Genomic DNA, 15,852 nt, shown 5'->3' with positions numbered 1-15,852 from the left:
TATTTGTTCACGTAAATGAGGGTCCAAGAGCAGCTATGCAGTCTTCTCATTCAACAGGGAACATAAGGTCACAGGTTTGACCTTGTCCGTGTCAAGAACTAAATAAAGATGATTCACTGCATGTATACAGAGATGGTTAGGTAATGGCCTGAATTTTGCAGTGAGCAGTGAACGAATGGCATTCGCTGTTCATTACGCTTACCACTGTCCATTGATATTCTGTGGGCTTTTGCATTGCGATTTGCTGTTATTAGAAAGGACTCGTTTATTTTTACTGCAAAAATGGTCAACATGCTCCACCCTTTGTTTCTGATTGATCCCCTTGGAGGATAAGCCACACCCTGAAGTTTCACAGGAATGTGTCACGAGAACCACCCATCCCAAAGACTCACTGACTTTGCAAATTGTTACTCGATCCACTTTGACTTCTTGAAGCGACAGAGGACAGAGCTCCCCAGAAGACAGCAAGGGCCAGTCAAAGTCCCGTATCCCAATCCAAGTACATCCACCCCCCAACCAAAGTGCCTTACCCCAGTCCAAGTACATCCCTCCCCCAACCAAAGTGCCTTATCTCAGTCCAAGTACATCCCTCCCCCAGCCAAAGTCCTGCACCCCAGCGCAAGTGCATGCCTCCCCCAGCCGAAGTGCCTTACCCGAGTCCAAGTACATCCCTCTCCCAGCCAAAGTGCCTTACCCCACTGATCTGTGTACATGGATCCCTAAATCTCTTTGGACCTCCTCTGTTCCTAGTTTTTCACCATTGAAGTAATACTCGGATCGATCCTTTTTTGGTCATTTTTCATTGGTCACTGTCATTATTCTAAAATATATTCTTCTCCTTCTCTAGGTATCTCAATGGGGGAAGGAGACAAGGCTGCAGTGGACTGTTTTGGTCCATCGGCAACCATTGATCCAATCTTCCTGGTTCTGAAATAAAGGTGGCACCATAGCTTGGCGCAAGATGAAGGAATCAAGTTAACTGCCAGAATATAAGGCATTATTCTGTACCAACGGCCACAGACCAGCCACACATTCTTGGAAAAGATCCCCTTTTTACCCATGAATGGGGTTGGCATTTTGTGCATTGGCAGCTCAGCGGGGAAACAGGCACAGATAGTAGGTGGCCTATAGCTTTAAGAAATTCCGAGTAAGTTCAGTTTTGGAAACAGCACTGAAACTGGTGGAAAAACAGAGAGCAGCTACTTGCAAAAGGCAAAGCAAGAGGAGGAGTTGACTTTAAGGGACTGCACACCCACACACTGCTTGTTTCATGTGGGCGCTGAGCATCTGGAGCATCGTTTGGGAGCTTTGATATTATGGGGCCAAGGCCTCGTTTGTCTATTTACAGGGCATTAATGAGCCTAGTGTGCAACAGGTGTGCAGGCTTCCAGTGTCATGGGCCTTTGCAGATAATATAAAGTGCATCGTGGTATTGGCCTACTGAAAGACTTCCCTATAATTCTCTGCTTTCCTGATTGAAAACATCCACCAGTGCTTTCAACATAAAATCAATCTTTGCCATCCCCTCAGGCAATCTGCTGTTGTATGCTAGAAAAATATCCATTGGTGCAGTGACTTGATGAGTGATGACATCACTGAAATAGATAAAGTCTGAGACTTTGTACGTCCTCCGGACAAACAAAGAGTTCTGTTTTACAGAATTATTCTCTTGTCTCTACCTTTCATCTACCACATGCACAAAATATAATAGGCTCACAAATTCTTGTCAGCAAGATGATGAGGAAGTATATTTTGACTTAAATCTGCCCTTTTATGACTAATTTTAATTCAATTTTTTTTTGTTTCATTTTTGTTGTCCAGCACATTTTAGGGTTTCACTTGGAGCTGGTTTACTTGGTGGCAGCCTTTGTCCCTGTCAAGGCAGCATGCTTGACCAACTCATTGAGTACCAGGAGACACAATAGTCTGGGTCGCCCTGGCCGTGATAGTTCAGCACTTGTTGTAATGAAGCCTTGGGACAGATTGTGCTTGACAATGTAGTTCACAGAAGAGTTAGTGATACTCATGGTATAGGAAGAAATGCTGGTGTTATTAGGAACCTGCTGCATCACTTATTGTACATGAATGCACTCTCCTTCCTGATCTATTTTTTCAGAACTGGCCATGGGAATTTCTCTGGTCTTTTTGCCCCTCTCACAAGATTGTGTGGTAGTAAATGATATACATGGTTATACCTTGTCTGGACAGGGCAGACGTGACAGCCCTGGTGATCTTTTCCTGTTCCTTCCAAAAAGACGTATGGCATTTCATTGCTTCTCATCACCCTTTCTTACAGACTTGGGGCTTCTTCATGCTATAGCACTACTGTTGCTGGTAACATTGACTGCGGTGGTGGTGGTGTACCATAAATGAGGCAGGATAGCTACAAGAAAAGATGACTTTTGCTGCTCCCTTGAAAGGAAGTACCACTAGCAGGGAACGCATTATTAAATAAATACAGATTAAATAAATAAATATAAACACTTACAACGTCCACGCTTATCCCAGGCGGCTGCCTGGATTGGGCGAATGGCACTAAGCACTTCCCATTACTATTGAATTCAAAGGCACCACTTATAATACATTAAGTGGGCCAGCTATTTTGGCCAATTCAATTAACTTAAGCACTAGGGAGTCCGATCGATTTAGCATCCACCGTGAATAGTGGGCAAATTGCGTTTGCCGAAAGCGCCTGCTATCTGCGGTGGGGAATGTAGATGGGTGGGCTGAGAGGTCAGTCCACACAAACAGGCCAATGATATAGTTTTGCCAGTCACTGGCCTGTGCATACCTTCCTCAGCCACAGAAGAGGGACCAGCTGCAAGAGGTCATGTTGCAGGTCATGACTTTCAAACAGACGCTGACTTGCTGGTCTGTGTGTGCACACGTTGTTCGTCTGACGCTGCTCCTGTGGACTCCTTCCTCTACCATACATGGGACTGATTCTAGCCTGACACATCGCTGTGATATAAAGAAGACAAGTTTAGCAGGACCAGTCATCTTGATTTATGTCAATGTCAGAGGGAGTGTATTTTTTTTAATTGAGAAAGCCAGGGTGAGGGCCAAGGCCCATGGCCTAGAGTCGTAAAGAAGGCAATCAGGAAGCAGTGATTAGGTTGGATTTTAAAAGCCTGAAGATTGTTGATAACATTTCTAGGATTATTTTCCCCTTCAATAGAGATTATCTCCACACTGAATGGAACAGGGGAATAAAGTTACATAGCTTTCTTGATGAAAGTAGAAAAATTAAATACTTTGACATGTGGTGACTCTTGTCTATATATATATATATATTTTTTTAAATACCATTTTTGTGCTCCATAGTGTAATTACTAATCACATGACAGCATTCCAGAAATTCAAAATGAGGCAGTAACATTTAAATTAGCAATATTCCTGCTCAGGGTATTCTTGTAATTAATCTCGGTGGGATACAGTTGAATGCGAAGCATCACAGAATTGAACAAAAGTCACAGCAGTGTTGTTCCCGAATGCACCCGAGACCTGTGACTCAAGTCTGTATTAAATAATTTAAAAGGACCTTGATTTTTCCCTTTTTTCTTGCGGCGAGTAAGCTGCTGTTAGTTGGCGGGTCCTGAGAGCACACAGCTGGATCCTGGCTGAACGCTAATCACTCATCCCATCAGGCTGTCTGCAGTCTGATTTATCCTTCCTGGGACTACCGTGTTTGCACAACATGTGCCGCCTGATGGCTCTCAGAGTTTTTCTTTTGTTTCAGCCACTGACGCCTTCTCGCAAATGAATAAAAATGAGATGAAACAAATTCTAAGCAGGCTTAATATTGTGAGATGCAGACTGATTACACATTGGCACGCAAGTCTTAACAAAGTAATTAGCAGAATCAATATAGCAACAACCTCTAGTGGTTTATGAATGATCATCTTAATGTCTTTTAGCTCATTACCATTGCCACTTTTGTATATGTATATATATATATTTAACATATATATATATATCTACATATATATATAATTTTATATAACAAAGTGCCAGTTATTTTATTGTTTGCAATAATCTGAGGATCTCAGCACTAAACAAGTCAGTGAATAAGTAAAGCTTATTTGAATAAAGGAATGCCAGCAGTACTGTGGCATACACAACTGTTTCTGTGGGTGTGTCAACATGATTACCCAACAGTAATGAAGTTGTCAGCGGGTTTTCATGGCCAAGGTCATGGCTTGCTGACAAAGGAAATTGTGTAAAACCGCAGGGTCTGGGCATGTGTTCACGGTTATACCAGCCTGAATATATTCAATGCTATTTATTTTAAATTTTCCCTCCGACCACCATTTTGTTCTTTCCTCTCCTGAAGGTTCTGAACAATTCACAGTGGACTTACCTATGATCCGCAAGATCCTACAAATCCCCTGGGAGGACAGGCGCAACAACATCAGCTCCTCGTCCAGGCTAACATCCCTAGCATTGAAGCACTGACCACACTCGATCAGCTCCGCTGGGCAGGCCACATTGTCCGCATGCCAGACACGAGACTCCCAAAGCAAGTGCTCTATGCAGAGCTCCTTCACAGCAAACGAGCCAAAGATGGGCAGCGGAAACGTTACAAGGACACCCTCAAAGCCTCCCTGATAAAATGCAGCATCCCCACTGACATCTGGGAGTCCCTGGAAAAAGACCACCCTAAGTAGAGAAAATGAATCTGGGAGGGCGCTGAGCACTTTGAGTCTCAACGCCGAGAGCATGCAGAAATCAAGCACAGGCAGCGGAAAGAGCATGCGGCAAACCTGTCCCACCCACCCCTTCCCTCAACGATTATCTGTCCCACCTGTGACAGAGTCTGGGGCTCTCGTATTGGACTGTTCAGCCACCAAAGAACTCACTTCAGGAGTGGAAGTACGTTTTCCTCGATTCCGAGGGACTGCCTATGATAATGGATTTAGGTCACAGTTTTTGTTGTATCTCTGCATCGGCTCTGTGCCTAGCAAAGAGGTGCCTAGGTCATAATGAGCCAACTCTGTCCTCTCGTGTATCCCCCACTCCTACACCCCACCATTGGCGGCCGTGCCTTCAGCCCTCTAGGCCCCAAGCTCTGCAATTCCCTCCCTAAACCTCTCCACCTCTCTCTCCTCCTTTAAGATGCTCCTTAAAACCTACTTTTTTAACCAAGCTTTTAGTCACCTGTCCTAATAGCTCCTTTTTTGGCTTGATTTCAATATTTGTCTGCTTACGCTCCTGTGAAATGCCTTGGTAGATTTTACTACCTGAAAGGCGCTATCTAAATGCAAATAATTGTTGCAGTTGCATGCTGAGTTTGAAGAACTGAATTTGCAGTGAGTGCCCACTAGATGGCTCTGTGTTCCTAGTGTCTCAGCCTCACGATGCTCCTATATCTGTGAGCAAGTTACAACAAGGTAATTACGGACTCAGGGCTCAATTTTGCCCAAGCCTGTTTTCTGGCGTATTGCCAGAGTTACACCCGTTTTTCTAGGCCCCAATTCACCAGAAATATTTTGCCAAAGTTTCTCCGATGTATAATTCAAAGTTGGCGCCACGCAGCGTGTCCAGTCGCCTCGGGGGGGTGGAGCCTGCTGTCTGCGCCGAAAAAACGATGCCGCACCTTCTGCACATGCGCAGAAAAAAGAGTGATGTTTTTGACGTTAGTTCAATGGACACGCATGCGCAGTATAGCTCCAAGTTGGCAATCGACCATTTTTAAAGAGCCAATTGTGTGTGTGACAACAGTGAGTGCTGTGTAAGAGCATTGGAAAAATCAGATCTGCAGCAATACAAGATGCAATGCGGTGCAAGGACCAAGAATATCTTACAGATGAAGTGGAGGCACTCGTTACTGTGATTGAGGGCAGATGGCACGAGCTGGACACCCAAAGAAATGAAGAAACGCTGGAACCAAGTTGCAGAAGATTACTGTGCAATGGTGACCACCACAAGATCTGGAGGCCAGTGTAAAAAGAAGTGGCAGGACCTTGGTTAAGTAGCTGGTGTAAGTAATATTTTCATTTATTCAATGGAATTGCAATTATAAATGTGACTAGCTGTACATGTCCCACCCAGCAGAAAGACACCCTCTCTAAAAAGTTGCATTTTCATCTTTGCAGTGGAAGGTGGCACATAATAAAAGGGAAAGAACTCGAACAGGAGGAGGCCCGGCAAATCTGCACCCACTGACACCCTTGGAAGAGAGGGTCGCTGCTTTGATGGGTCCTGCCTGGAAAAAAGCAACCACCACTACACAAGCTGGGCCCACACTCAAGGGAGAGGGTAAGTCCTGCAAATTCCGCAGTCTGGCTTTCCTAAATGTTAAGTGCTGCGTGGGCTAGCCATGCTTCGGTTCATGGGGATGTCTCCCTCAGCTACGCTTCGGTTAATGCAATGTGCTATCATTCATCATGGTCCTTCAAATCAGCCTGCTGCCTGCGCTGTGTGAGCCTACTCATGCCACCCACCCTGCCCCCTCCTCTGCTGCTAACCATTTGTCTGTTCTGTTATATTTTGCAGAACTTGAGGCCAGCCCTGACGACGCAGAAGAATATTCAGATGAGGACGAGCCTGAAGAGGAGAACTTCTTCCAATCCGACCTTCCAGACCAACACTTTGGAGGAGGTGCAGGTGCCGCCCATTGAGTTGCTAGCCCCTTCCCTGACTAGTGGTTTGAATGTTGGTGGAACATTCCATGGTTTCCCACAGTCTGAGGTTGAGGATTCCAGTGGGATGCAGCGCGGCCAACCCAGGGCCCCACCTTCCGAGGCTGCGGGTTCCAGTGGTGTGGTGCAGCGAGACACACCCAGGGCCCCACCTTCTGAGACTGTGAGTCCCAGTGGCGAGCCACACCTGTGGGGAGGAGGGGTAGGAGAGCTGGACTGCGCTCTCCTGACGTGCAGGATCGAACAGATGTGGTTCAGATGATGGCAATGAGCGGGGAGAGCATTAACCTTATGCGATCACTCCTGGACACCATCAGTGGAGTGGGTGATGAGGTAGAGGGACTGTCGGGAGAGTTAACAGCAATCTCACGAGAAATGGGAACGATGTCTGGAACCATGAGTGAGGGAATATCTCAGTCAGCTGAATCCATGTCAGTGACCATGAGGAAGGGAATGTCACAGGTAGCTGAGGCACTGTCAATGAACATGAGGGAGGGAATGTCACAGGTAGTTGAGACAGTTTTGCTCAACATGAGGGAGGGAATGTTGCAGGTCATTGAGACACTGTCAGGCGCATGAGGGATGGCATGTTGGAGTTAGCTGCTGCAATAAGGGAACATGCCCAGACCCCGCGCCCATTGACAGAATCACTCCCACTCCAATCCCCACACCAGCCTCTGAAGAGCCCCAAGCTGGGCCCTCTACACTGCCGCCTGCCACCCGCCCCCTCCCCCCCTCCACCCCCTCCCCCCTCTGCCCCCCCTCACAGGTGTGCACTAACCGAGATCTCAGAAAGAATAAGCTTGGTACCAAGCTTGGTACACCGTGCCACCACCACCAAGAACAAACGCGGCGGGTGGTCTTACAATAAGGTGGAGGAGAGATAGGTGCAGCCTTTCTTTGCTGCTGTTGTTGTTATTATTGTTACTGTTGTAACTGTTGTTCTCAAATTAAAAGATTTTTGTAAGTTATGTAAATTTAGAAGTTTAAAAGTTAGTAAGTGATCTTAGAGTTTGTAAGTGAATGTAACTATAAACTTTAAAGTTTGAGACAAGAATAATTTTATTAAAGTTAAGTACAAAGAACTGTTTGTTAAACTTTTGAATAAAATATATTTTACATTAAAATTTAATCATTTACATTATTTGTTCCATTATTAACACAACTTTTGAAGTAAACAAGAATCATTTCCATTATTTGTTCCATTAACACAACACAATAGTACGGAACAGGTCTAACAGTAAACATGGTCCATGTGGAATAGTTGTCGCTGAGCCTTCAGGCAGCAAAGCGTTCACGGATGAATTGCTGGCGCAAGGCTTGAGCAATCGTTAAAGGGGCACGATGGCCAGTCCTCCTCTGCCATTGTGCTTCAGGTTCAGGTACTTTCATGGGTTCCTCGTCCTCATCGTCCTTCTCCTCGTCATCTGCATCTTCCTCATCATCATCAGTCACTCTCACCGCAGGTGGGCCTTCTACTACCTTCTGCTGCTGCCTCATGATGGCTAAGTTATGCAGCATGCAGCACACAACAGTGAAAAATCTCAGGGGAATATAGCAAGTAGCCTCCGGAATGGTCCAGGCATTGGAAACGCTGTTTCAAGATGCCAATGGTCCTCTCTATGATATTGCGCGTCGCAATGTGTGACATGTTGCATTGACAGTCAGCTTCCGTCCGGGTTACGCAAAGGGGCGCCATGAGCCAGGTGGCGAGGCTGTACCCTTTGTCTCCCAGTAACCAACTCTGCCCTTTTGGCTGCTGCTGAAACATAGCAGATATAACGCTCTCACGTAGGATGAACACATCATGGGTGCTCCCAGGGTATCTTTCATCGACTGACATGATGTGATGCATGTCGTCACACACGAGCTGTACAGTAATGGAGTGAAAGCCTTTTCTGTTCCTGTACATCTTGGAATCCTCCAAAGGTGCTCGCAAGGCGATGTGGGTAAAATCAATGCAGCCCTGTACCTTTGGGAAGCCAGCAATCCTGGAGAAGCCCATAGCCCTGTCATGCATTGCCTGGGCAGTGAAAGGGAATTTTATATAGTCATTCCTCTGTGCATATAGTGCAGCTGTCACTTGCCAAATGCAGACAAATGTGTTGCATGTTGAGAAATGGCACACACATCCCCAGTTGTAGCTTAAAACGATCCGGAGGCATAGAATGAAAGTGCAGCTGTAACTTTCACTTCAATTGACAAAGCAGTCCTCCTGGCACTTCTAAATTGCAGTTCTGCTTTCACCAACTCATATATCTCAGTTACAACTTCTTTGCAGAAATACAGTCTGCATCACTCAGGTGCAGGTACGAATGCCTGTCTTGATATACCCGAGGTGGGTAAGGCTTCCTGCCCAGCACCCTATGGGCTCTGATGTTTCTCATGTGATAACGTCGAATCAATTATCTCCTACATAGCACCATGATGCAGAAGGCTCGCACAAAGTATGGCATTGCCAGTAAATGTTAAATGTTACCTTTGCAAGAAACTTGAAATGGCAGGAAGGCAGGCAGGCCAGGTTCTTTGTTCTCTCTCCCTAAGGTCTGTATGGACCACACCCAGGTCTTGTGACTTCTCCTCTGACTCCTCCCACCCCCCCCCCCCCCCCCTCCCCAATTCATTGCAGTCTTGTGCCTAGTGCAGAAGCCTTCAGATCGACACCTCCTACCCGGGCTTGTTTTCCAGCCAAACCCCGAGCTCCTGTGTCCGGGCACGGGGCTGATTCTGATGGCTGATGCTATGACCCTCCAGCCCTGCTTAAAGATGTTCGGTGGTGGCGTGTGAGTAAAAAAAAATGAAAACTTCAGAAATCCAAGAAACTTCCATGTACTCCGTTGAAAGGTAAAAAAAGTTGAATTTTTTAATGGATATTTAAAGTGTTCTTGACACCCTCCAAAAACTTTGATGAAAAACAACAGTATCTTTCAGGGCCGATTTCTCAATGTGCGCTGTTAACTCACCAGAAGGTTTTTCGGGAGTGGCCAGATACGCCGACCTAGGATTAAAAGTTTTTGGGCAAACTGCGAAAAATGATGAAAACTGGCGCAGACATGAGGGAACGCCCCGACCCCTGTGACGTCAAAAGAACCCAACCTAGAAAATCGTAACTAAAGCAGTTACGTCAGCGCAGATTCCAGAGGGAAGCTTTGAATTAAATACTTACGCCAGAAAAAACCGCCGCGTGCCACATAAACGGTGCAAATAACTGAGGAAAATTGAGCCCTCAGTTACTAGGTGCTTTGGTTTCTTGCTATTAGAGCTTGTTTAATTGGATTTGTTATCATAAATAAATATTTAAAGTGCAAACCAGTAACAAATGTGTATCTGTTACTGGGAACAGCAAGACATGTCAGGTGTCTTTTTGAAGAAAAAGGTGTTTATTCAGTGTGTTTATTGTGTGATTACAGCTGCCATGTGATACAAAGACACATTTCATTCAGTCTGAGTTATGTGGAATGGCCAAAGCACGATGTAATAATTAATCATTTTCCTGATGACAGATGTGCATTTTGCTTTGTTCATGGATATCGGTTGACCATTACATATGAAGTAATACAAGCCAAAAGTTGATTACTCTGCTTAGTCCCAAAGCATCTGTGAGGCATTTAGAATAATCTGGTCAAGTACCTCACCTCAATAAACACAACAGTAAGAGGATCAAGAATCTCACATGTGAGATTAGGAAAGTAGGAACAGGAGGAGGCCATTCAGCCCCTCGAGCCTGTTCCGCCATTCAATTAGATCACAGCTGATCTGTACCTCAATTAAAAAGGGTTGTTCATTCCTGATAGCTGTTAAAGTGGCACAGTGTGCTGGTTATGTGCCGGGCAAGGGATTGTTGCCCTGTATTAGGCGAGCTACAAGGAGTTTATTGGGAGAGACAGGCCATCTCACTAGCCACCTCTCACACTCACCCTCATTTTACAAACCTCGGTGGATCCACGGCTGGTGACATCAGCGGCGGGTCCCAACGATGCTGCTGTCTCCATCCCGGCCTCCAAAATGAATTGCCTGAGATTGGGCTTGTTAAACCTGCCCAGAGCGTTTCCTGGCCAATTAGAGGAAACGAGTCTGTTGACGTCATTTGATGACACATCATTTGATGACACATCATCAGCCGGTTTCCTTAAAAGGACCACGACCAACTTTCCTTTGACATTTGTGTTGGCAGTGTTCTACAGCATTGAGGTGCTGCAAACACTGACAAACACTGCACAGAGGTGCAGGGCTGCACCCAGCTCTCCCATGACTCCCTCCACATGCTTATGAAGGGAGTCACATCACACAGGGAGGTTCTCTTACTTTCCGATGAACGGTAGAGACTTCCCCAAGAGATCATCACAGCCTGATTGCACATTGCAGAGGAGGACACAGCAGGGATGTCGTCAGGAGGACCAGGCTGCAGTGCCGTACATTTCAATGATCTTAGTAGATTACGAAATGTTAGTACAAAGCCACACTCAACCGCATCATGCTTCCTCTCATCACATACCCATCACTCTGCCTTCCCTACCCTACTCCTGCACAATGGTGGGAGAGATAATGAGGTCAGACTGGATGGACACTTTTGTAAAGACTTGAATCTGTAGTGGAAATACAGTTTAGAGAAGCTGGTGGTTAAGGGAACATATCTCAATCAGCTGGGAGCTTTGACTTGACATTTGAAGCTGTCAATTAATCAGCTGATTCAATGGCCACTGATCTCCCGCCTGAGCTTCACAGATGAGGTCTAGGCACAGGAAGAAACCAGTGGACGACCTGTCAAATCCAAAAACCTGGGAAAAAACAAGTCCCTAATAATTTTAATTGCCTCCCCAACTGCTGCGTGTCAGGTCCGCTCAGTGGTGACAGATCCGACATTGAGTAAAGATGCATGGCGGCGGGTTCACAGCAGGGTGCCTACCCGGAGAAAAACAGCACTTTCTCACCCGACCCACCACCACTGACCCCCCGCAAAATCCAGCCCATTTTCTTAGGAAGATTTGGCTTGGGTTTTTCATGTAAGCAAAAGGATATAATTCAGTTAAATGGCCCAAATTTGTAATATTTAGGGCTAAAATTTCCAAAAATTCTGCCAGTGCCGGATTGCTGCCCAAAATACCGCCAAGGTTTTTAAATTACCGCGGGTGAAAAATTCCACAAAAAAAGGGGGAAAATTCCGCCTGGCGAAAATAAAATTGACCTTACACCTCGATTCTCAGCAGAAAATGCAATCTTGGGCCGTTTTAAAATTAAAAAAAAATAAATAAAGAAACTTTAACTTACCTTTCTTTGCAGAGTATTCACCTACCGCCCTGTTTAAGCAGCTTTTAAAGGGCAGTTCCCTCGGCAATCTGGACGGGATTCCATTGAGACAAAACTTATGCCCTAGCGATTTTCTCGCGGTGCACATCGGCCGGCGGTTTGGTCCTGGCGGGCGTTTTCAGATTTGAACAATAACATTGAAAGACAAAAGGGGAAACTTTCGGCCGGCGGAAAAACAGCTGTACCGCCGAGAAAATCGCCGAGAACCCGCCGAAAATGGAAGGAAAGTTTAGCCCTTAGTATTCAAAAGGAGGGGAAAATTCAGCAATTCCCTTCTGAGGAGAGTAAAACATGGAGGATGAAATACTTTTGGACACATTTCTGAGGAAACAGCTATTGCACAGATTTTCTTTTACATAACTTTTAATCTTTAGCTGAAAATAAACAGTGATTCATAATGACTCTTAAATGCTACCAAATGGTACCAGATTATTTATGCGCCATCTAGTATCATGTACTACCATATTCGGAGTTTTAACTTAAAAAGATTGTATCACAGAAAACTGCCTCATTTCAACCTCATTTCGCTCATTTTTCGGGCATATAATGAGGAAAGAGCTCACCAAAGTTGGGTCAGGATCTCCTGTGGCCGATCTCACCCAAAATAAGGAAACATAACCTTAAAATTAGAGCTAGGACATTCAGGAGTGATGTTAGGAAACACTTGTTCACACAAAGGATAGGGGAAATCTGGAACTCTCTTTCTCAAAAAGCTGTTGAAGCTGGGGATCAATTGAAAATTTCAAAACAGAGTGATAGATTTATGTTAGGCAAAGACATTAAGGGTTATGGAATTTTATGGAACCATGGTGGGTAGATGGAGTTAAGATACAGGTCAGCAATGATTTAATTGAATGGCGGAACAGGCTCAAGAAAGAAAAGAAAGGCTTGGATTTATATAGCGCCTTTCATGATCACCAGACATCGCAAAGCACTTTACAGCCAATTAAGTACTTTGGAATGTGGTCACTGTTGTAATGTGGGAAATGCAGCAGCCAATTTGTACACAGCAAGCTCCCACAAACAGTCATGCGATAATGATCAGATAAACTCATTTTGTTATATTGATTGAGGGATGAAATTGACCAGGACACGAGGGATAACTCCCCTGCTCTTCTTCAAAATAGTGCCATGGGGTCTTTTACATCCACCTGAGAGGGCAGACAGGACTTCGGTTTAATGTTTCATCCGAAAGATGGCACCTCAGACAGTGCAGCACTCCCTCAACACTTCACTGAAGTGTCAGCCTAGATTTATGTGCTCAAGTCCCTGGAGTGAGATTTGAACCCACAACCTTCTGACTCAGAGGCGAGTGTGCTACCCACTGAGCCACAGCTGAACACATGTAGTTGAATGACCGGCGGCTCGGCATCTAAATGGCTGATATTTGGAAGTCAGCGAGTTTATATGGGGATGCGCGATTGACATCAGCTGATAGCCAGTATTAGAGATAAGCCTTGGACCTCTACCTTTGGGCCCACAATGCCCTGCTAATTTTGCGCCATTTTCATGCTATACCCAATTTTTCCTCCAATGAACTCTGTGCCTTGTCCATTAAATTTACCCAATCACTGCAGTAAGTCAATGCTGAAAGAGGCACATTATCAGACAGCCAAGTCTGCAAATCTGCGGATTAACTCAACAATTTATTACAGTAATAGATTGAAGGACAGGATGGTCTTTTCTGATTGTACGAAATACCTCCATACATTTTCCTTAGGTCCTCTCCAACTGACGCATCTTTTCACAAATTCTTTGCCCACTTTTTAAATAGAATTACATAGAACTTACAGCATAGAAACAGACCATTTCGCCCAATTGGTCTATACCGATGCTTATGCTCCACATGAGCCTCCTCCCACCCTACTTCATCTAACCCTATCAACTTATCCTTCTACTCCTTTCTCCCTCATGTACTTATCTAGCTTTCCCTTAAATGCATCTATGCTAGTCATCTCAACTACTCCTTGTGTTAGCGAGTTGCACATTCTAACAACTCTTTGGGTAAAGAAATTTCTCCTGAATTCCTCATTGGATTTATCAATGACTATTTATGATCCCTAGTTTTGAACTCCCCTACAAGTGGAAACTTTTAAGCTACTCGCCTCTATCTGCAGAAAGCTACATTCTTAGGTGGAACTAGTACACCTTTGATATCAGTGTCAGTGTGTGCATCTCTTGATAGCAACATAGAGATAAATGAACCAAAGCCAGACTCTTATTAGTCTCCCCTCAGGTGGAGATGTCTGCACAACTGATGACCTGTCATCATTTCTTCAGAAAAAAAAATGAATTTGACTAATGTCATAAACTCCAAGACAAATTTAGAGTAATTTACTTCAATGTACCAGAATGGCAGCTCTGTGGGTCCAAGTTTCCACAGGAGTTGCTCCTATTCTTTTGGAGCAATTAGGTTTTTTTTGGAGTATCTTAAAAATTGCAATTCTCCACATTTAGTTTGCTCTGGTTTCAATGAGTTAGTTCAGTTTCTTTTTAGTTCAGTTTTTTTTTCAAAAGGGAGCGTTACCAGCCACTTAAGCCTGTTTTGGCCATTTAAGCAAGTTTAGACAGCCAATTGTTACTCCAAATAACTTAGGCCAGCATATGTGTCCACTTTTGTACGCTCAGAAAAACCTTGTGGACACTTTAGAAATCAGGCGCAGGTAGCCAGAGATGGGGGGGGTGGCGGGGAGGATTTAGAAGTTAGAGGATTTTCCAAAGCACTAAACACCTTCACAACAGCATTGAAGAAGCATAAGTACATTTAAAGCACTAAACGAAGCACAAAAATAAGCATTCAGTAACAAATAAAAACATACAAGGAAAGCACCAAGACTTACAAAGCACTAAACAAAGCACAAAAAGTAATAAGCAATTAATTAACAAATAAAAAATAGAATGAACCTTGCACCTAAAGCACCAAGACCAAAGTAATAAGCAATCAATCAATCAAAAACAAATAAAAAATAGAAGTCCTACCTTTATGTGAAGGGAAGGCAGCGGGCCACCGATGAGGGAGAGGGGAGGAGAGGTGAGGGGAGAGGGGAGGAGGGGGAGAAGAGGGAGGGAGAGAGGAGGGAGGGAGAGAGGAGGGAGGGAGAGAGGAGGGAGGGAGAGGAGGGGGGAGTGGAGAGGAGGGGGTGGGGAGAGGAGGAGGGAGGGAGAGGAGGGGGTGGGAAGAGGAGGAGGGGGAAGGAGGAGAACGATAAACATACGTGCCTGCCCAGATCCCATCCTACTCACGTCTTGCCCACAATCTCTTTGCTTTCCTGTTACCCCGCCCCCCCCCCCCCAAAATTCTCCAAGATAGTACCAAGGAACACTTGATGGCCTCACTCATCTTCCTTCTTGATGGTCACTTTTGCCAGCTCCTTCTCCCTTTCTTGTTTGGCTTACTGTTCCCGGAATCTCCTGTCTCTGATGACGGACATTGCCATCTGTTCCCTCGCAGGTCGCGGCGGGGAGCCCATTTGGCCAGGGCTAGGGGCGGCGTGCTTCGGGCCCCTCCCACATAGCCTGCAGCACACACACACAGAATCTGGGGGCGAGGAGCTACTGCACATGTGTGCACACTTTAGGACGCATGTGAGAGGTCCCGGCACTGTTTTCAGCGCCAGGACCTGGCTCCGCCCCCCCCACGCGTTCTGTTGCGCCACGCCAGGGCCCTACATCGGTGCTGCTGTGTGGAGAATAAGGTGGTAAATAATAGGCGCCGTTTCTGTTCTTAAAAAGTTGCCATACCTCACGGAAGCGCGCCATTCTAACCGTGGGTGCAAACTTGGGCCCTGTATGTAGGCAGTTGAAGTACAGAACTCAAACCTGAGGTAGAGACACCGCTTCCCAATTTGTTCTGTAAAACATACCCTTAGGTTGTAATTGCTGATGCTATGCAACATGTTTTTAG

General features: G+C 45.3%; 1 long non-coding RNA gene across 1 annotated transcript in view; it reads left to right on the top strand.

The window, feature by feature from the left end:
- Nucleotides 1-9,286: 9,286 nt before the first annotated feature.
- LOC139225908 (uncharacterized) overlaps nt 9,287-15,852 on the top strand; it is a 32,232-nt gene continuing 25,666 nt past the window's right edge. The window contains exon 1 of the long non-coding RNA XR_011587174.1: nt 9,287-9,485. This is a non-coding gene — a long non-coding RNA (uncharacterized lncRNA). The remainder of the gene's footprint in view (nt 9,486-15,852) is intronic.

The sequence above is a fragment of the Pristiophorus japonicus genome, chromosome 15, assembly GCF_044704955.1.
Source record: "Pristiophorus japonicus isolate sPriJap1 chromosome 15, sPriJap1.hap1, whole genome shotgun sequence".
NCBI lineage: Eukaryota > Metazoa > Chordata > Chondrichthyes > Pristiophoridae > Pristiophorus > Pristiophorus japonicus.
This window is presented reverse-complemented; position numbering and strand designations above follow the sequence as displayed.